Source organism: Panicum hallii, chromosome 2 (genome assembly GCF_002211085.1).
Source record: "Panicum hallii strain FIL2 chromosome 2, PHallii_v3.1, whole genome shotgun sequence".
Classification (NCBI taxonomy): Eukaryota; Viridiplantae; Streptophyta; class Magnoliopsida; order Poales; family Poaceae; genus Panicum; species Panicum hallii.
Window position 1 is genome coordinate 37,039,625 of NC_038043.1, and position 21,565 is coordinate 37,061,189.

A 21,565-nucleotide genomic window follows, 5' to 3' on the forward strand; every position below is an offset into this window, starting at 1 on the left:
GAAACCATACTTTATCAGATGTGAAGACAAAACTTTCCTAGTTTGACAATGGCAAATACGACAATGGCTACATGGGCATCTCACATCATTTCCATTCCTTGACATAGCAAAAGCACGCTTAACAAATTCCTCCGTATTAGCTATCCATTTTTCTGACAAATTAGGCCAATCTTCGTACATCCATCGTCGATCCTCACCCATACTTTAAGTTAAATAATTACAAAGTTAGAATATAGTTATCTTAAGCGATTAATTTTAAATTAGATATATCAAAATTATAAAGCTTTAGTTACTAAACTAGTGTTTAATCACTATAATATGCATATCAAATATAATATTTTATTTAACTTCCGACGGTGCTGCACTAACCTGGACGGCGGAGAGTCGGGCGGCGACAAGCCGGGCGGAGCGGCCGGGCAGCCGGGGGCCGGGCGGCAGGGGGGCCGGGTGGCGCGGCCGGGTGGCGCGGCCGGGCGGCGGCGGCGGGAACGAGCGGCGGGCGGCATGGACAGCGGCGCGGCAGCGGGAACGGGCGGCGGGCGGCACGGACGGCGGCGCGGCGGTGGGAACGGGCGGCGGCGCGGCGGGGCGATGGCGGGAACGAGCGGCGGGCGGCACGGACAGCGGCGCGGCAGCGGGAACGGGCGGCGGGCGGCACGGACGGCGGCGCGGCGGCGGGAACGGGCGGCGACGCGGCGGGGCGGTGGCGGGAACGCGCGGCGGGCGGCACGGACAGCGGCGCGGCAGCGGGAACGGGCGGCGGGCGGCACGGACGGCGGCGCGAACGGGCGGCAGGGCGGCGGCGCGGACGGGCGGGCGCGGCGCGGCGGCGGCAGCGGCGCGGGAGGCGGGCGGCCCGGCCGGGGGGCGGCGCGGCGCGGGGCCGGCGCGGACGGCCGGCGGCGCGGGAGGCGGGCGGCCCGGCCGGGGGGCGGCGCGGACGGCCGGCGGCGCGGGAGGCCGGGCGGCCGCGCGGCCCGGGGCCGGAGGCGGGCGCGGCCCGGGGGCGGCGCGGGAGGCGGGCGGCCCGGCCGGGGGGCGGCGCGGCGGCCCGGGGCGGAGGCGGGCGCGGGAGGCGGGCGGGCGCGCGGCCCGGGGCGGAGGCGGCGGCGCGGGGCGGAGGCGGCGGCGCGGGGCGGAGGCGGCGGCGGGGACGGGCGGCGGGCGGCAGCGGCGCGGGAGGTGAGGAGAAGTGGGGAAAAAAGAGAAGGGCACGAGAGATAACGCGAGCCCTAACGGCGTGCCCCTAACTTCCGACGGCTGCGTAGTAAACCGTCGGAAGTTGGTTAACTTCCGACGGCTGTTACTGCAGCCGTCGGAAGTTGGTTAACTTCCGACGGCTGTTACTGCAGCCGTCGGAAGTTATGAAACTTCCGACGGCTGCCTGGTACCGTCGGAAGTTAGTGAGCTTCCGACGGGGCCGTCGAAATTTAGCTGCGGCCGTCGGAAGTGAGTCGTTTTCCTGTAGTGCTCGAGCGCAAATGCCGTGATACTTTGCAGAGCAGTACGTCGCAGCGAGGGCCAAGGCGAAGGTAACGGGAGCGTCATCCTTGCGCATCTTTGAGGTGAGTCAGATGTATTTGATTGGAGAGTTAGATGATTTTGTCGCATACATTTAATCTCTGGTTAACATATGTCTTGTGCATGCATGTAAAATTGAAGGCTGGAAAGGAGTATATGCTCGACTTCTGTAAAATCAAACTCTCAATGTATTTATCCGAGGACAGCGACGATGAGGGCCATGGCGCGGTTCTGCGCACCAAGGAGGTGATGGTCCTCCTTTAAGCTATCCATCGTCCCTCATTTGCATATGCTAATATAACTGATTCGCTTGTAAAATGTCAGATCGAAGCTATGGCGGAGGAGCTCTAGCTTGCTACCAAGGGCAGAATGAGGCAAGGACGCTGGCACTTTGCCCCATGAAGACTGAAGATGCATGCAGCGAGGTTTAGGCGGCAGATGCTTTTGGCTTAACTTAGTTCAACTAGTAGTAATGGACGCATCAAACTAGAGGCACTTGTAATGGATGTCTCAAACTATATGCGCTTGTAATGGATGCTTATATGTGAATCATCATGGCTGGTAGTTGTAAAATACTAAGTAAAGGTTGTTCTGGTATATGCTTGTTTCTTTTTATTACATGGTTCATGGCATCTTTTACATTTCCTTTGTTTCTTTTTTTTTGTTTCGTGGGTTTTTGACTAGTTGTTCAGGTATATGCTTGTTTCGTGAGTTTTTGACTGGTTGTTCTGGTATATGCTGGTTTCGTGAGTTTTTGACTGTGTAATACTGCGTGACATGTAAAAACAAATCATCAAAAGGGGCATGGTAAGTTTTTGAACTTTACCAAACAGGTTGTATGTTTTTGAATAATACTTTACAAGAACAGTCATATGCATTATAGGTACAATAACTGTAAAAACACATCAGCACATATATAGTAATAAAAGGACAGATTGCATTAAGTTCATAACCAGCCAGGAGCATTCAACACATGGAAGTGAAAGTGCTGAGGACAACAGCAACTATATACAACAAAATATTAAGACCTAACAACAGAGTTCATCATCTAGATTAAACAACAGAGTTCATCAACAAAAGATCAAGACCTATTACATTGAGACATCGACAGCATCACCCAGATCGAAGAGGCCTGCATGCACATCACACAACCTTAGGCTGCAGCCCCAGAAGAATGCACATCTGCCATGTCAGCATTGCGAGCATGCATACCAGGAGGGGGATTGTTAGTTGATGAAGGTCGGTCCCCTCCATCTCGGCGCACTAGCAGGAAGAGGATGCAGCAAGCCCTCCATTGGCATAGGATCCTCGTCACCCAACATTGTGACACCTTTCTTCTTCAGAACAAACACAGGACATGTCCAAGTCTTGATGCGTTCGGGTAGAGCAACCCCAACAGTGACAGCTTGAGGGACCTTGGCGTCATCATGCAGGTTTACCTTGGCAACAATGTGCTCAATGTTTTTGGTCTCGTGCCAAGAACGAAGCAGACCAAAGCCAGCCATCGCCTTAGCAATGGCCAGATTGCTACGAGGATCCTGGGGAAATGCCATGAGCATGACCTAAACCTCCCTATCAAAGTCCTGGACCCTAGCATTCCTCCCTTCATGGTGTGTTTACCAAAGAACAACCCATATCCACCCCCAATCTGAAACATCTTGTCCAAGAAACGCTCACGCTTAAGTGGATCCTTGAAGCAAACGTATGCATCACCGATGGAGCAGGGTTGTACCTGAACAGGATGGATGCCATGGGCGCGAGCGAGGAAATCCTTCAAGGCAGCCGCCATTTGCTCGAAATCCTCCTTCGCCACCTCCGGGATGAAGTAGGCAATGGCGAGATCTTCATTAACCTGCTCCATGCATCCCCAGGGATACGCAGTAAGGCGTAGAGGCGGCACATTGGGATCATGGGGGACGACCTCAAAACCACGAGGAACATGAGGGCGAGGATCGACAGGGAAAGACGCCATCGATGCCTTCAGAGAGGGGAAGGCGAGGAGGGGGGATAGGGGTTTTTCTGTAGCGGCACCAAAAGGTAGTGGTTGCCCCGAGGAAGCCGAAGGGTCCCGTGGGGATTTGGCAGTTGAGCCCCTCAATCCAATAAATTCGGCGTCGGTTTGGGGGAGTGGTTCTTTGGGTCTCTTTACCGTTAAGTCACTTACATGTAGGCCCAAGCTCGGCGGGACCCACATGTCAGTGACTCAAAAGTAGAGGGGGACTGTCTCCTGTGCGGTTGCTTTGCAGTTACTGCAAAGGGAATGTCTCCCTGTTAGATGGGCCCACCTGCCAGCCACCCGAGTCTCAAAAGGTTTCCAGAAATCGCAATTTAAACCAAAAAAATTATACAAAAAGATGTTTATAAAACTTGGATTCCCATTTTCAAAGATCGGGGGAAACAAAAGGCAAAAAATTGGTCCGTGATTCGAACATGGGACCTGTGAGTTTCAGTACATACATCTGGACCATTGCGCTAGTCGAGTAGTTTCGGCCCGCATATTTGTACGCAAACTAAGCCTATCCATCCAATAAAGGATTAGTGGTTTGCTAAATGATTTATAGTTCTCAAACATTCAAATAAAATAGAATGTGCTCAATATCTCAACAGTTTCCCAGGAATACTGATTTGTACATACAACCACAATTCATCTTTGCAACCCTAATTTAAACAAAGAAAACATCATCGTCCTCTGCAATGGAATCGACCGGAGCAACGACACCATCTGCAAGGTAGGTGTCATCAGAATCATCGTCGTGTTCTGATATATCCGCATGATCCGGTTCAGGCATCGGTTCAACACGTTCAAGTACAGAAGCATCACCACTTAACCCTTCCACGTCTGTCCTACTTCAATTTGTGAATTCCTCTTGTCGGTCTTCAACAATCATATTTTCGACTCCTATGACAACTATGTCCACATCGGTATCAGCAACACTGTTATCAGTCAGGCATGGCAAACAGGTTCCTAGGTTTCATTCTAAGGACACTGCACCAATTAGTTTTCTTTCCACTTTTAACATAACACACTTGCTCTGCTTGTGTCACCAGGATATATGGCTCCTCTGAATAGCGAAACTGAGTGGCATCAATATCGATAATCCCATATTGATTTTAATTGTACCCTCTGGATTTGTTCCTAGTAGGTGCCGGAACATCAAACCAGTCACACTCGAACAACGTGACTTCCTGCGCATTAGGAAAATCAAGGGTGATGATTTATTTAATCACTCCGTACCATTCCATGCCACCACCATTGACGGCAACACCACTGTTCTGCGTTGATAGATTTTTCTCTACATGTGTTGTTCGGAAGAAAAATCCATTGATGGAGCACCTATCATACACACGAATTCGATGATCTAGACCACGAGATAGAGAATATATCATATCATCTGCTTTTCCCTCTTCATGTAGGTTCCTCATCTGCACTCAATATTATTTGGAAATTATGTTGGGAACATATACAAATGTGATGAATTTAATTGAACAGAAATATGACTCACTTTACGCTCAAACCATGAAACAAACTGATCCTTGTGCCTTTTCTCAACATTCCGCGTGCTGGTTTTCTTCAATTCCTCGATATGCTCACTGCAACAAATAGTAAAATATACCTTACCTCAGTTACGTATACCTGGTCAACACATTATTGAAAAAAAAATCTGATTCTAGATGCAGCTTGCTTTATCCATGGAATGGCCTCATCACAGTTGGATATTATGTAGTGCCTCATCCTATGCACGTCAAAAGAAGACGCTGTCTTGATTTGAGAAGTTTTCTTTCTATTATAGTCCATGCTAGCAAATATATTTAGATCAGAAGAGGGTTCACTAACAGTGCTCTTTTCTTGACGCTCTGGCCGATTCAGCTTTGTACTAATAACATCTTCAAAGAATCGTGAACAGAATCTTCCTGCTATTCAATCTTCTGGGCACGCTTTGTTCCGCACATAGCCTTTGAGGGTACAAAGGTACCTCTCAACTGGATACATCCATCTATAGGAAACAGGGCCTCCAAGTTCAGCCGCCCAAGCTACATGAACTGGTAAGTGCATCATAATATCAAAAAATGCTGGAGGGAATATCATCTCAAACCGACAAAGGGTCTGTGCAATGGATTAGTTAAGTTCTTCAAATTCCAAATCCTCAAGCTCTTTTGAACATATTGAGTTAAAGAACCTGCTGAGCTGGATTAATGGGATCACTACATCTTCAGGCAATATGTCGCATACCACCAAGGGTAAGAGTTTTTGTAATATAACATGGTAGTCATGACTTTTAAGTCCTGCAACCTTGCAACCGTCGACATCAACACATCTCCTAATATTAGAGGCATAACCAGCAGGCATCTTAACACCTTCCATAAATTTGCGCATAATTTTCTTTTGAGTTTCACCTAACGTGTACAATGCTGGTGGCAAAGTGTATTTACCTTTCTCGAGAAATCGATGTTGATCCTTCCTTATACCCAATTCTTGCAGATCAAGTCGAGTCTTCTCACTGTCCTTACATTTACCTGCTAAATCAAGCAAAGTCCCGAGCAAGCTCTCACAAATATTCTTCTCAATATGCATCACATCTAGATTATGGTGTATAAGCAATGAATCCCAGTAAGGAAGATCAAAGAAAATACTCTTCTTCCTCCAGTTGTGCCATCTAGTATCTCATCAAGCTGCTTCCTCTTCTTGGAAGTAGTCGTACCAAAAGTGACTGGCTCGAAACTCTTGTACTGCTCCAATACTTGTTCACCAGTTAGTGGCACTTGAGTGTCCCTCATTTCAACCTTGTTATTGAAGCTGACCTTGTTCCTTCACCACATGTGGTTAGTAGGCAAAAATCGACGATGCCCCATGTAGCAATGCTTAGAACCGAATTTTAACCACAAGTAATCAGTATCCTTGTGACAATAAGGGCAAGAAAACCTACCTTTGGTGCTCCAACCAGACAACATCGCGTCTGCAGGAAAATCGTTTATTGTCCAAAGAGCATTGCATGTAGAGTAAAATTTTTCTTCTCCTTCGTATCCCAAGTATCAACTCCATTGACCCATAGCTCTTTAAGCTCATCGATTAGAGGCTACAAATATACATCAATTATAATTCCTGGTTATTTAGGCCCAGGGATTAGCATGGACATCATCCAATAAGATTGTTTCAAGCACAACCAAGGAGGCAGGTTATAAGGAACTAGGATCACCGGCCATGTAGTGTAAGTCACATTCAACATCCCGAATGGATTGAAGCCATCTGATACGAACCCTAGCCTGACATTACGTGGATCCGTTGCAAATTCTTTCTCATACTTATTATCTACATGCTTCCATGCCTTCGAGTTAGCTAGGTGCCTCACTTTCCCATCTTCAACCAACTCTTCCTTGTGCCAACGCATATACTTCGATGTGGTCTCGTTCATATATATTCTTTGCAGTCGAGGAATAAGTGGAAAATACCTTAGTATTTTAAGGGGAAAGAGCTTTGTCTTTACTCCACCAGTGCTAGTACACTTGCCAAGCCCCGCTGAATCTGAATTCTTCCACGTACTCTCCTTACATGTTGTGCAGGTCTCCATCTTTTCGTAATCTCCACGGAATAACACGCAGTCATTGACACAAGCATGAATCTTTTGGTAGTCCAAGCCAAGTTCTCGAACCACTTTTCAAACTTTATCCTGGGTATTTGGGACACAATGTCCTTTGGGTAGCAAAAGACAGAATAGGTGAAGTATTTGCTCCATTGCATTGTTGGTAATACCAAACATGCACTTAATCTGAAATAGCCTGACAATGAATGATACTTTGGTGGCCTCCTTGCAACCTCGGTACAAATCTTTCAGTGCTTCTTCCAGTAATTCGAAAAATTTCTTTGCTGACTCATTGTGACATTCAGGTACTTGGGAATAAAACACACTAGATTTTAGTATGAAGTTTGTGTGTTTGATCTTGTGTATGTGTTTTAAAACCTAAATGCAAGACAAAAGGGTGTTTATGTAATTATGGAAAATTTAGGGTTCATTTTGCAAAATGTGTGTGAATGTTAGGTAAAACCAAAATATGTGAAGGGTTGTTTTGCAAAAGCAAGTATCTACTTTTAAATCACTGTTAGAAGTGAAACTACCCTAAGGTTTCATTTGGAGTGTAAAATTTAAATAGGTTTTCTCTAAAGTTTACTAGTTTGCCAAGTTTTTAAATTAGATTCAGATCCCTAACTCTTTTGGAGCTGACCCTTAAAGCAAAGTTGTAGTTCTTGTTAAGCTCTACACTTTTGCTTTTGGGCACATTTTCATCTGAGCTATGGTTGGAAAGATAATTTTTCTTTATAGTGGAGTCCTTGCACTTTTGAAAAATTACAACTAGGTCCTCATCATCTACCTCCAGCCCCTCCTCCTCTGTTTCGCGTCTGTGCTCACCCGCTGCCCGCCGGCTGCTTCCCCGAGCTGCCAGCTGCCCCTGCACCGCCCTTCCCGCACCACGTGGCCTCCAGCGCCCCCGCCCGCCGCTCACCCGACCCGCGCTGGCCTCTGCCCGCCCCTCCACGTCGCGCCGCCATCGCCCGCGGCCGCCACGCACGCCGTCGGCCGCCAGCAGCTACTACCACTCGCCGTGCCCTCTCCTAGACTTGAAGCACGTTCCTGAGCTCCCCACGAACTCATTCACGCACTCATGCACTCGCATTTTGCTTCATTTCCTTCTTCCCATGCGCCACACCTCGCCGGAGCTCCGCCGCAGCTCCTGCCCGCCGTCGTCAGCCGCCTCCGCCGCCCCACACGCTCAACCCAGTGCTCCGCAGCACCCCCACCTCCCACTGAAGCTCCCTGACTAGTTCAATTCCATTCCCTCGCACCCACGCAGCCCGGACCATGGTGCCGGTGAGCTCTTCCGCCGCCGCCGCTCGGTCTCACCGTCGTCCCGATGCTCCACCCGCTCTCAGCCCTCAACAAGCTCACCATCAGCGCCACATCTTCGCGCAGAAGCTTCCCGGCCACTTCCCCGTCGTGTTCTTGCACTCCGGCCACCGGAACGCCTCCGCCGTCCTCGGAGCCCCGCCGCACCGGCTCGGTTCGCCGTCGACCCGCCGCCTCAGCTGCTTCCTTCCTCGATTCCGGCCACCCCCGTGACCGCTGTGAGCTCCTGAACCTTTTCCCCCACTTTTCCCTCGCCGCCGGTGAGCCCCCTCGCCGGAATTCGATCGCCGTCGATCGGCTTCTTTGTGAAACCCGACCAAGGACCCAATTGCAAGGATTTAAATTTTCTAGGGTCTGTTCTGTAAAATATCAGTATGCCCCCAATTCAAATCAGCCAACTTTGAAAATCTATAGGAAATTGTAGAAAAATCCAAAAAGTGTCAAACCAGTTTTGTTGTACTCTAGAAGTCTAACTTTACAACTTTTGTTACTAGAGTTTAGTTTGAAACTAAATTCTTTTAGATTTATTTTAAAGATTAGCAAAAGGGTATCTTGTGTATATCTTTTGGATGCTAACTTTATTTCATGTGATTTTTGGTGTGCAAAATTTTTGGGGAATAAGCAAACTTGTGTGGAAATTTCACCTTCAGTAATGCACCCTAGCTTGAACTCATTTAAATTTGTGCAAATCAAGTTTGAAATAAAATCAATTTGTTCAAGCATGTTGCTAAGGCTTTCCAGCTTAGATCTTTTTACCATGTGTAGTTCTAATATTAAGTGACTCATAATAAATTTTCAAGAATTTATAGCACTATTTTACCTAAGGTTTTGATTTAAACTTGAAATTTGAACTTAATTCAAATGCCTTAGTTTTTGTCTTCAAAAAATTATGAAAAATTCATAGTAAGCCCATCTGATAGAATTAAACATACCCACAAAAATTCAAAGGCAGAGCCCCTGTAGATTTCAAACTAAAAGCAAAACTTGTTGACATAAGTTTGAATTTAAACATTTTTGTACTATTAATCTGCTAGGTTTAAAAATGAGCAAATTTACAGAAGCTTTGCATCAACTCCAAGTGTGTGTAGATAAATTTCAAATCTCATTAATCTTATACTTGAAGCTAAAATAAATTAATTATGATGCTAGTTGAGATAATTGAATTAATGTACAAAGAGTAAGTTTGAATTCACATTCTCTGCTTTGTAATGTTGTTTACAAATTATTGGATTGCAACCTTATCATGAAGTAAAGTTCTTAAATCAATAATCACCTAATTCAAATCACTGCATACTATGTAGAGTCAACGACACTCAACGACGGAATCTACGAACTAGTTCCGGAACTCGAGCAAGGTTTATCTGAAGACTAGGTGAACGTCGCCGAGGACTTAAATGAAGCCCCGAACCAAAGTTCAGAAGTAATTGACATTCCTAACCCCAGCCCCACCCAAGAAGGCAAGCCTCGGTGCATAATCTAGTATTTCAAATTATTGCACTTACACAGTTATATATAACTATATTGTGCATTAAGTCTAGGAGTTGAGATGAAACCCTAGATGCATGAAACTTAGGAACCTTTATAATGTTTCCGAATTCTTACCGAATAGATGCTCAGCTATTAGGACCGGCAGAAGTCGGGTGATTGCATGTCACTCGCGCGATATAGGAGTTGATTGTTTGCTATTCCGCAATCACTATAAGGATCATGGACGGGTCATGTGCGGTATCATGACTTGGAAGGTTACCCCGCCCGTGTTGATAAAAGTTGATAAGGTCGCAGTGTGTGGTAGCTGTGGTCAAGTGTTTGAAAGTACTAGCCACATACCGTAAATATGGTACGTGGTAAGCCTATTACCTGATTGGCCCGGCAAGTGGACTTACCCCACCACTCGACTTTCGGTTTTTGTCACACACACGCACCGACGTGTGGGAATATGTTCCGTACAGCGGACGGGAGTACAGTCATACAGTCGCGCTGTAGAGGTACGTCCCGCACAGGATGTGCGTATGATCCTGCAGTCGCTTGTGGTGGCCTTGATCCATGACCCAGAATAAGATGGGAATGGTTGCCCGGAAAGGAAAGTTTCCGAACGTGTGAGTTAGGATCCCTGGCAAGGTTATGAAATTTGATTCAGAATCATCCGTTTCTCGCGGAGATTGAGACTGCTTGATACTTTTACCACATAAAGTAATTACAGTAAGTGTTGTTGGAATAATCTTGATGGATGATAATCTCTACCTTGTTTGACTAGTATAGGTGCTTACCTAGAATGGTTAAAAGAAACTAGAATCTAAAAGCTAAAATATGAAAGTAGATCATACCCTTTGTTGCTTTTCAGCAAAAGAAATCTAGAGCCTTTCAACCTCTCATGGTCTAGTTATGGGCTAAGTATATCCAGATATCGGGTAAGCCTTGCTGAGTATTAGTATACTCAGCCTTGCTAGTAATGTGGTTTTCAGGTATGTCATTCGAGGACTCAGTTGCGAGTTTCCCATGGCCCTGCACTTTACCGCTTGGCTGGTCCGTGGAATGGGATCCGTCCCCGGCCAGCAATGACCCTTCGGAGTGATACCCTGTTTTGGGCTGAACACGGTGCCAACTTTTGCGACGTGTAGTTGCGTTGTTAATTTCTTCCGCTGTGACTCTGAACAAGTTTATGTACTCGTTGTCTTAAAACAATGTTTGTACAAATTTTGCTTTAGCTAGGGGAAATAGAACCAGTGTGTAATAACTTTTAATTTACCTGTGGATTAAAAGTTGCGAGCTGTTGTGAGATTGTAAACTCGTCTTCGTGCGAGGTAAACCTACCTCGATCCTGTGTAACCGTGGTTGCATCGGGCGGTGACCCGATAGACCAATGGGTTGTTCCGTTTGAAGTGCGTTGAGTTCGTATCGCCTGCATAGCGATGACTAGTGCACTTGAGCCGGAATAATTCAAGCGGTGTTGGTTCTGCCACACTCATTTGGCTCCTCATTTTTCCATTCACAGCACCACTAATTAGCGAGGAAATCAGAATATTGGTGTAGCCGCCATCATCATGATCAGCACCTGGTCCTTCACTCAAATCCCCATCACCATCATCCACAACCATTTCTTTAGCAGCAAGACGTTTCTGTTTTATGAATTGCTTGTCAAACCCTCTTTGAAGCAAGTGTTGTTCAACCTCATCTTTCGTTCTGAATGACACCTAGTACATGGACAGGGCGCAGTCCCTCCTGGATAGGTGCCTTCAAAGGTATCCCCAATGAATTTGTCTAATCCGAGTTGCCACGCTTCCTCTAACTAAGTCAATAGCATCCAACTATGATCTTCATGTGTCATTGGAAATAACCCAACTACATTTGGAAGGGGAACACCAAATTCACAATTCGTAAACCATGGGAAAAAAAATTTTGGTTCAGGAATTAAAAAAATCCAATAATTGTAACGTATTAGGAAAGAAAATGTAATAAAAAAACTCAAGTTCCTTGCACCTGATCGATGATTTCTTAGACCGATCGCTCTTAACACATTACGAAACAAAATATATTGAAGGGAATTACCTATCACAGATCGATCGTGCTGATGTTCTCCTGCAGACGCGGAGCACACTCGCCGTTCATGATGGATTGGAGCAAGCGAACGTCGCGGGAAGAGAGGCGACGGCATGAGGGGCAGGGGTTGGGATCGATCAGGTTTAGTTCCGATCCCTCATGAGGGAAAGGCCTGCTGGGCCCAGTTACATATCTATTGCCACACCTAGGAATATCATTGCAATACCCACCATGAGTGTTGCAACGATTTTGGTGTCCGTTGCTATATCTACGACTCGTTGCAATAGCTATGACACATTTGCAACAGTATAGGTTTGCGTTGCAATACTAAAGACTCTATTCGCAACAACTCATTTTGCATTGCCATAAAATGGACTCCTTTGCAACACACGATAGAAACAATTGCAACGATCTCTATTCATTGCAACATGGACATCTAATTGCAACCATTACAATATGGCGTTGCAATAACGTGGCATTAATTACAACGCAATGATATTCATTGTGACATATCCACCATATTGCAACGAAGATAATGTAAATCGCAACGCCATACAATTGGTGGCAATATGACCCTATAGCCACGCCACAATCGACTATTGTTGCAAAAATCACTATGTATCACACCCCAAACTGACTACTGTTGCAATAACCCTTGTGTATTGCAACGAATATCAATTGTTGCTAAAAAATTCCATGGTATTAGCCCCGAAACCTTGTAGTGTAGGTTTACGAAGTTATTTCGACATATTGAGTCCAAATTTTCTTTTATAAGTGTTTTAAATGTGTTTTTGGTATAATAAATTATATAAAGGCTCAAAAATGAAAATATATAATATTTTGACCATGCCAAATTATACTGTCATACCTTACATCACTCCATCACATGGAATATAGGTTTATGCAGTCAATTCGACATATTGAGTCCAAATTTTCTTTTATAAGTGTTTAAATGTATTTTTGTACAATAAATTAAATAAAGGCTCAGAAAATGCAAATATATAATATTTTGACCATGCAAAATTATAGTGTCATACTTTACATCACTTCATCATATAATGGTTACACAATACTACTCATCATTATTTAATGGAAAATTGATAATCTTTATTTTGACGAACGTCCCTTGGTTGTGATCGTAGCGCAAGTAAGGAGCGTCCTCTTTGGATAACAGGATGCTGGGGTCAACATCAACTGAGAATGGAGGACGGTCATCAAACTGATCAAAGTCTTCTGACTTGTTCGAAATGTCCTCAACTCCAATGATTTTTCTTTTTCCTGGATGAACTATGTGGCATTTTGGCTCATCGTTGGACTTGGCATGATTTTTCTTTGGTTTGCTTGACATGTCCTTCACATACAACACTTGTGTCACATCCTTAGCTAGAACAAATGGTTCATCTTTATATCCAATCTTTTTGAAGTCCACTATTGTAATCCCATACCGGTCTATTGTTACGCCTCCTCCAGTTCGGTTCACCCATTGGCAGCGAAACAAAGGAATCTTCAAAGGTCCATATATCCTCTGTGACACCATACCAGCTGTCCTTTTTTTCATCATTACCTATTACATCTATACGCACACCACCATTTTGGTTCGTGCTCTTTTCGTCTTGGGCTCTCGTGTAAAATGTATATCCATTTATCTCGTACCCTTGGTCTTGCATGATTGTGGTCGATGGTCCCCTAGCCAGCCATTGAAGTTGTTCGTCAATCGTGTTGTCACCCATGAATTTTCATCTGAGCCAAACAGAAAAGCTATCTATATGATGACATGTAATCCAGGCCTCAGACTTCCCCGGGTTTTCAGACCGCACAATATTCCCATATATGGTGCCACCAAGGATGAATTTTGTAGAACCGTGAAGTTTGCTTTGCGGATTTCATTGTTAGGGATGTGCATATTAGATTTCTTCCCTGGTGTGCCCTTTCTCTTCAGTCTCCCCTCATGGCGTGACATTGGGACCCTAATCGGACTAAGATCATCAATAAAGTCAACACAAAACTCAATCTCCACTGTTCCGTAGCCTTTGACGATACATCCTTCTGGGCGAGAATGACTGCAAACGTATTTCTTTAGAACTGTCATACACCTCTCAAAAGGGAACATATTGTGTAGGAATACAGGGCCCAGAATGTTTATCTCTTTCATAATGTGAACCAGGAGATGTGTCATAATATTGAAGCGAAGGTGGAAACACCATCTCAAAGCTGACAAGACATTGGACCACATCATTCTGTAGCTTTATGAGCTTATTTGGATCAATTGCCTTCTATAAAATTTCATTGAGGAAGGCACATAGCTTCACGATTGCCAATCTTACATTCTTCGGTAGAATACCCCTCAGTGCAACCGGAAGTAATTGTGTCATCAAGATGTGGTAGTCATGAGACTTTAAGTTTGTGAACCTCTTCTCTTTCGTATTTATTCTTCCCTGTATATTCGAGGAGTACCTGGATGGTATCTTCATAGTGTTCAAGCAATCAAACATGCTTTTCTTCTCCTCTTTGCTGAGAGTGTAGCTAGCAGGACGCAAGTAGTGTTGTCCATTGTCTCTCTTTTCAGGATGTAGGTCGTCATGTTGTTTCATTTCTTTCAGGTCACGCCTTGCCTCCATTGTATCTTTTGCCTACCCATACGTACCCAAGAAACCTAGCAGGTTCACGCAAAGATTCTTCGTCAGGTGCATCACGTCTTGCGTTGTGGACCTCCAAGACTTCCCAATAAGGTAGCTCCCACAATATAGACTTCTTCTTTCACATTGGTGCATGTCCGTTTTCATCATTCGGATCTTGTTGGTTGCCACGGCCCTTTCCAAACACTACATGCACATCCTTTATCATTGAGGAAACACGCTTTCCATCACTGAGGCTTAGCACGAGTTTTTGGTTCCCCTTTAAAATGTTTCCCTTTCGCTCTTAGGGGTTGTTTGAGGGAAAGAAATCGATGATGTCCCATATACACGACCTTCTGACAATTTTTTCAAATAAAAGCTATCAGTTTCATCTAGACAGTGGGTGCAGGCGTGGTATCCCTTATTTGACTGCCTCGACAGGTTGCTAATTGCAGGCCAATCATTGATGGTTACAAAAAGTAATGCTCAGAGGTTGAAAGTCTCCTGTTTGTACTCATCCCACACACGTACACCTTCTTTCTTCCACAACAGTAAAATTCATCAACCAACGACTTAGGTACACATCAATATCGTTGTCAGATTGTTTTGGGCGTTGGATAAGCACTGGCATCATGATGTACTTCCGCTTCATGCATAGCCAAGAAAGAAGGTTGAACATACATATAGTCACAGGCCATGTACTGTGACTGCTGCCCCACTTGCCGAATGGATTCATTCCGTTCGTACTTAAACCAAACCTCATATTCCTTGTGTTCCTATCAAAATCTAGGAATTCTCTATCTACATTTCTCCACTGGGACCCATTTGCCTGGTGTCTCAGCATCCGATCTTGCTTACGATCTTCTTTGTGCTACCGCATCAACTTACCGTGTGCCTTGTTTCTGAACAAGCGCTTCAAACATGGTATTATTGGAAAATACCACATAACCTTAGTGGGAAATTTTTTTCTTAGCTGGCTCCCCATCGACATCACCAGTATCATTTTGCCTGATCTTAGACTGCTTTGCGCCACAAACAGGACAAGCATCCAGATTCTCATAAAGTCATTAGGACATGCGTGAGTCTTCTGTACTTCCAATCCAAGAGGGCAAACAACCGTTTTTGCTTCGTATGTTATATCGAGAGCAGTTCGTTACCCTTGGGAAGCATGTTCTTTATGATTCCCAATAGCTCCTCAAATCCCTTATCAGTAACACCATTTGTTGCCTTCCACTGTATCAATTCTTGTGTGCTACCCAACTTTTTGTGCCCCTGTTTGCAATCCGGACACAACAATTTCTTGTGATCCTCCAACATCTTCTCAAACTTCTTTGACTCCTTCACAGTTTCACTATCTTTCTGTGCATCGAGCAACACCTGACCTAGTTCATCATGTGGTTGCTCTTCTACAGCATTTTCTTCAGCCTCGTCCATTGGTTCATCATCGAAGGCACCCGCTTCATAAAAGTGAGCCCAGTCTACAATGTTGTTATCATTATCACCTTTTTCATCGTCTTCCATCAGAACTCCAGGTTCACCGTGCTTGGTCCAAAGAGTATAGTTATCCATGAAACCCCTCTTAATAAAGTGAAGGTGTAGAGTGTTTCTTCTAGAGAATTCCTTGTTATTTCTGCAAATACGGCATGGACAGCACATGAAGCCTTTCGATGACCTGTGGGCCTCAGCCGCATCAAGAAAAGACTTTAGGCCATTAATCCACACCATGGTACACCGGTCGCCGTACATCCATTGTTGGTCCATCTGCAATCATATTTTTTTATTAAGGAACACTTTGGAAGAGCCATTTATTAAGTCAATGGGATAGAGCTTCACAAATTTTTTGTTAAGGAACTATAATAAAAGATGCACATCTTACTACATAATAAGAAACGATACTAGTATTACGAAGGACCAAACTCTAAATAACAACCAACATACAACTTAAAAATTCAAGCAACAACACAAAGGTCTTCAACCATCCTTGGGTGGGAAAGCAGAATGCTCTGACGGATTTTTTTGCTGGTGCAGAAGAAGATGGTGGAGCTGGAACCTCCGGGTTTGGTGGTGATGGAGCATAACACCGCAACAGATCCTCAAGATCAAATGGAGGTTCCTCACCCTTGGCAACATATTTTTCATGTTCTTTTTCCAAGTAACGGAGCATTGCTCTCTGAAAAGCTCTGGTTTCTTCGACTTCTCATGAGGGCCTACTGGTGTTTTGCCCTTCCTTCGAGATGAATGACGATCACCCCACTCGCCCCACTCCCTCCAGCAGCAAAAACCATATTGATTGGAAAATACTTTTATTTTTTAAAATAAGGCGTAACAGTATTAGTATTATGAAGGACCAAATTTCATTTTTATCATCATATTCTATACTATCTATATTATTTTTTAAATTTTACACTAAAACATTAAGGTAATGAAGGATGAAATTTGATAATAACATATAAGAAGGATAAAAAAGTCATGGATGTAGTTGCAAAACCATTTCTACGGATTAAACAAAATTGAGAATCAACAATAATGGCACTTGGAATCACGTGGTAAAATAAACCACCTGAACAATATTAGCATAATGATATATACACATATCACTTGAGAAAAATTGAAAAAAATCACTCTAAATTTGCCACATGCAAAGTATCCAATAAATCTTCCCTCAAATTCAAGTCATCGCTTCTATATATCTCAAATGAATGTATAAATCAAAAAACCGTGCTCATTCTCCTCTTTCTAAAAATCATAAATTTCTCTAAGTATAAAGCATGGAAACAAACATAAACACCATCAAAGAAGAGAGGATGAAGTTGTTAACCTTTTGAGCACTTGAATGAGTGAAATCCCCACAAATCTTGAGAAAAATGGGCAGCACCTCCTCTCTAAAACCCCATGGAGAAGAAGAAGCCCGAGCTCAGTTAAATGGTTGGCTTGGGCTCAGGGATGAAGAAGGGGCTGAAATATAGAAGGCAACTTAGTACCAACTTAGTACCGGCTGGGGGCTCCAACTGGTACTAGATATCTCCACTTAGTACCGGCTGGGGCCACAACTAGTACTAAATGTCCTCGGCTCCATTGTATTGGTTGGAGCCACTTAGTACCGGCTGGGGCCACAACTGGTACTAAATGTCCTCGGCTCCATTGTACTGGTTGGAGCCTCCAGCCGGTCGGTACCAAGTTGCCGCTGGAGGGAATCTAGTCGTTGTCCCTCGATGTCTGTGGCGCACTTTAGTGCCGGCTGGTGGCTACAGGCGGTATAAAATGGCCCCCGTGGGCACTATGCTGTACAACCGGTATGAAATTTGCGTGTTAGTACCGGCTGAAAGAGAGCCGGTACTGACGATCGCAGACGAATGCTCACTTCTCCAGCAGTGAATGAGTGTGTAGGCTTGAGCTATCTGTGATCAGGATGCCAAAAGAGTTAAATGCCATTCGCATGAAGCCAGAGGACAGACAACGACCTCATGACGTCCAGGCTCAGCAGCGCCGGCGCCGACGCCGTGGACTGGAAGGCGGAGGCGTGGGCGAGCAATCTCCAGCGCTGGTCTCGCTCTACTTCCTGAGCTGCCTCGCATCTAAAGACCTTTCATCTCAAGGCATGATACGCCGGCATGCCATGCTCTCTGCCAGCGTCGTGTTGTTGCTACGCCTTCTCTCTGCCGCACGCCGCCAGGAGCCTCCTGTGTGGCGCCGCCCAGGCAAGGCATGTACAGGGTATCAACCTTAACAAGTTAACATCTGCAAAAAAAAATAAGGTATACCCACATAAGTCATCTTAGAATCACATGTACAACACAAACCATGCCCTGAAGGGATCATATCATCATCCATCGATATACCCACAGATTAGACCACCACCTCCAGCATCAAGGTATTAATCTTAACATCTTGAAATTGTTTTTTTTTAAAAAAGACACTACAGACCGAACATCTACGGGTGCAACCAGCATACATCAACTTACAGCCAACAACACTGATACCAGACACGTTTATCTTGTCTCAGCATACAAACACTACAACAGTACTTATCCATACCAACTTACATTCAAAACACTGGTACCAGATACATTTACTTTGCCTCTGCATACAACAGTACTTTTTTATTTGGTATTTAGGGGGAATACAGGAGACCTTTCCTATTCCCCATGCCTATTTGTCGGCGGTCGGAAATACTAGGTACCGATGTTAACATCGTCGTCCTCAGTTGCTTCATCATCAAAGGTGGAGTTGTTCCCATTGAAGGAATTGCTGGTAAGAAGACAATCTCATCCACAGAATCCTCCACATCACTGTACATTGCATTCTTCACAAATGTCTCAATATCAACATCAGAATCCTCATCTATCGCTACTTCCTCATCCTACATATGGGGTTTACAGAGAAAATGCTCAAACTGTATACCCATGAATATGAATAACAGTTAAAAGACAAGTAGAGAAATTTTATTCACCTCTTCTTCATGTGGGTTCAGGTCAAACTCATCCTCTCGTTCAACGTACTCTTCTTTTTCTTCTAATTCTTCAAAATCAGGAGCAAACGCACTCCAATTCTCTACATGCTCCTTAGCCCAAATGTATACAAGGCCTATTACAGATAAGTTCAGCAGGATGCCAGGCAAGATCGATGACGGCTTCCTTTGGACCTTCAAGGATCTTTACAAGGGGCCCTGCTTGGTCCCATATTTGCAACTTGTGCTCACCTTTGTTTGCAGAAGCGCCGACTACCCACAGACCATTACCACTGAAACATGGTGTCCACCAATGTCCTTGTGATGGAATCCCAAAGCTTAGAGGAAAGAATAAGGCAGCTTGTGCCATTTACTTTTAACTTATCATAGTGACTTTCACAGTCATTACCGTTGTTGCTCATGTTTCTAATCTCCTCTCTAGAACCTTTAACAAGCAGAATATTCTTGTAGACTCTAATGAGCCGATCATTAGAATTTGTCAGCAGATATTGACCATCCCGGCTTAAAACAATATCCTTAACAACAACTCCACCAGGGATGGGAATTATTGCATGTACCTGGATGCTTTTTGAATCTATGATTAAAATTTCTCCCTTGGTGTTGCCCACATATATCAGATCCCCATGCTTATCAAATGCAGCAGCTGTTGGTGTAAAAGGTGGGGTACCATCTGCAAATTTATTACGGGCATTAGCTGCAGGGGGGTTACTGTTCCCAGATACAGAAACAGGGATACATGTGGTACTTCCGGTATCCAAATCAAGAAGAAGAGGTGCAGAAGACAGAGGGCATGATAAACAAATAGATGGGGTTGGGGAACCAGGTTGAAGACTGGCACGCAATGGAGCCTTCTGAAGAATTATTCAGGCAATCTTTTTCCCAGATGACACGTCCCAAAGTGTCAATGCCTTGTCAGTAGCAGAGGCAAGCAAACGGTGGCCATACTTGGACCAGGAAACGCTTGTTATAGATGCAGTGCAATCTTTATCACGAAATTCTTTTGCAAGACCTTTTGTTTCAAAGTCCCAGATAACACAGCTACCATTTGAGCATCCAGCAGGAAATATGTAATAGACATCGTTATTGACCAGTCAAAACAATTTCAAGCTGAAAGATATTCTAGACCACCCAAAGATTTAACGGTGCATTTCAACAATAATGATGATGTCTATATCACAAGTTTTTGCAGGCATGCAGCACCAACTTCATATGGAACTAAGATTATTATAATAAAGTGAAACCTGCAAAAATGAACCACATAAAACTAAAGGCACATAGAAAATACAAGGTTCCTTTGCTAATTTAACACATATTCAGGCAATCCAATTGGTCCTGCCGGTAAAACTAAAACAGAAAAGAAATTGCAATTCCAGACTAGAAGAAATTTTAATCCTTGTTAACCATAACAAATTCACCACTAGTCAAGAAGTATACAAGAAACCAGCATGGTTTATATGAACTAGGAAAATAATTACATAAAACACTTGAATTTACTTGAAGACTAACAAGCTCAAATAGTTACCAGCAAGAAGCGTCCCGGTACAGTTAAATGCGATACATTTCATAGCACCATGATGCAAGAACTCCTCAATTATGTCAGGAAATTCCGCCTCATATGAATCTACAAGAATACAGAGAATAGAGGTCTTCTTCAGCACCCATTCGGCAGTACCATGACCACGAGAATCGACCTCTTCCTCGCTCACAATCTGACGCGCAGTTTCGACAAAACCACAAGGCCAAGCTCACCGTCTTGCGTCCGTGAGATTGCGAAGCTCGTAGCACCGCCGGTTGTACAGGCTTCCGGCCTCTGAATCGCAGCTAGGCTCTGGTTATCCATGTCGAACTCGAGTACGGTCGGCCAGAGCAGCTAGTAGAACGCGTTGCCGACCATGACGCTGGGGGTCACTGACCGGACCATACTCGTGATCACCGTCGAGGTGACGCTTCCCCATGTCCCGGGCTCCGATTCGTAGAGGCACGCCAACGCCCGCGTGCAGTCGCTGTTGGCGCGCACCAGGACCAGGCTGAAGCGGCAGTCTCCGCCACGCACGGCGCCGCACGCCACTGCGCCGTTGCAGACGAGGCCGTAGACCCCGTCGCGCGCGAACTCCCGTGGGTACAGCACGCTGCGCTGGAGGCCGGCAGCGGGTGTTAGATCTAATTATCCATAAACAGGATCTTAAACTTAGTCTAATCATGATCACTAATTAAACTTAATGCGGAAATAATTACTTAAGGACTAACCAGAGCCTGAAGTTGTCATAGATGCCTCTATTCTTGTAGTTTTGTTGATGTAGATGAAGTAGACTTGATCTTCACCAATTAGAGAGATTTAGATCTCTCCATTAATAAAGTTCTTGTTGTCGATGACGAAGAGCAACTCCCATTGTTGCCTACCAACGTGCTTCTAGCCCCTCCAATCCCCTAATCGATTGGTGTTAGACTAATCTCATGATTAGACTGGAATTAGGGTTACACAGGGTACCCTCCATCTTATATATATAGCACTGTGGGGCTGGGGC

The 21,565-nt window shown here is 44.8% G+C and overlaps 1 pseudogene; it reads right to left on the bottom strand.

Annotated features, from left to right (window-relative positions):
• Nucleotides 1-15,706: 15,706 nt before the first annotated feature.
• Nucleotides 15,707-21,306, bottom strand: LOC112880986 (annotated as a pseudogene).
• Between the last annotated feature and the right edge of the window lie 259 nt (nt 21,307-21,565).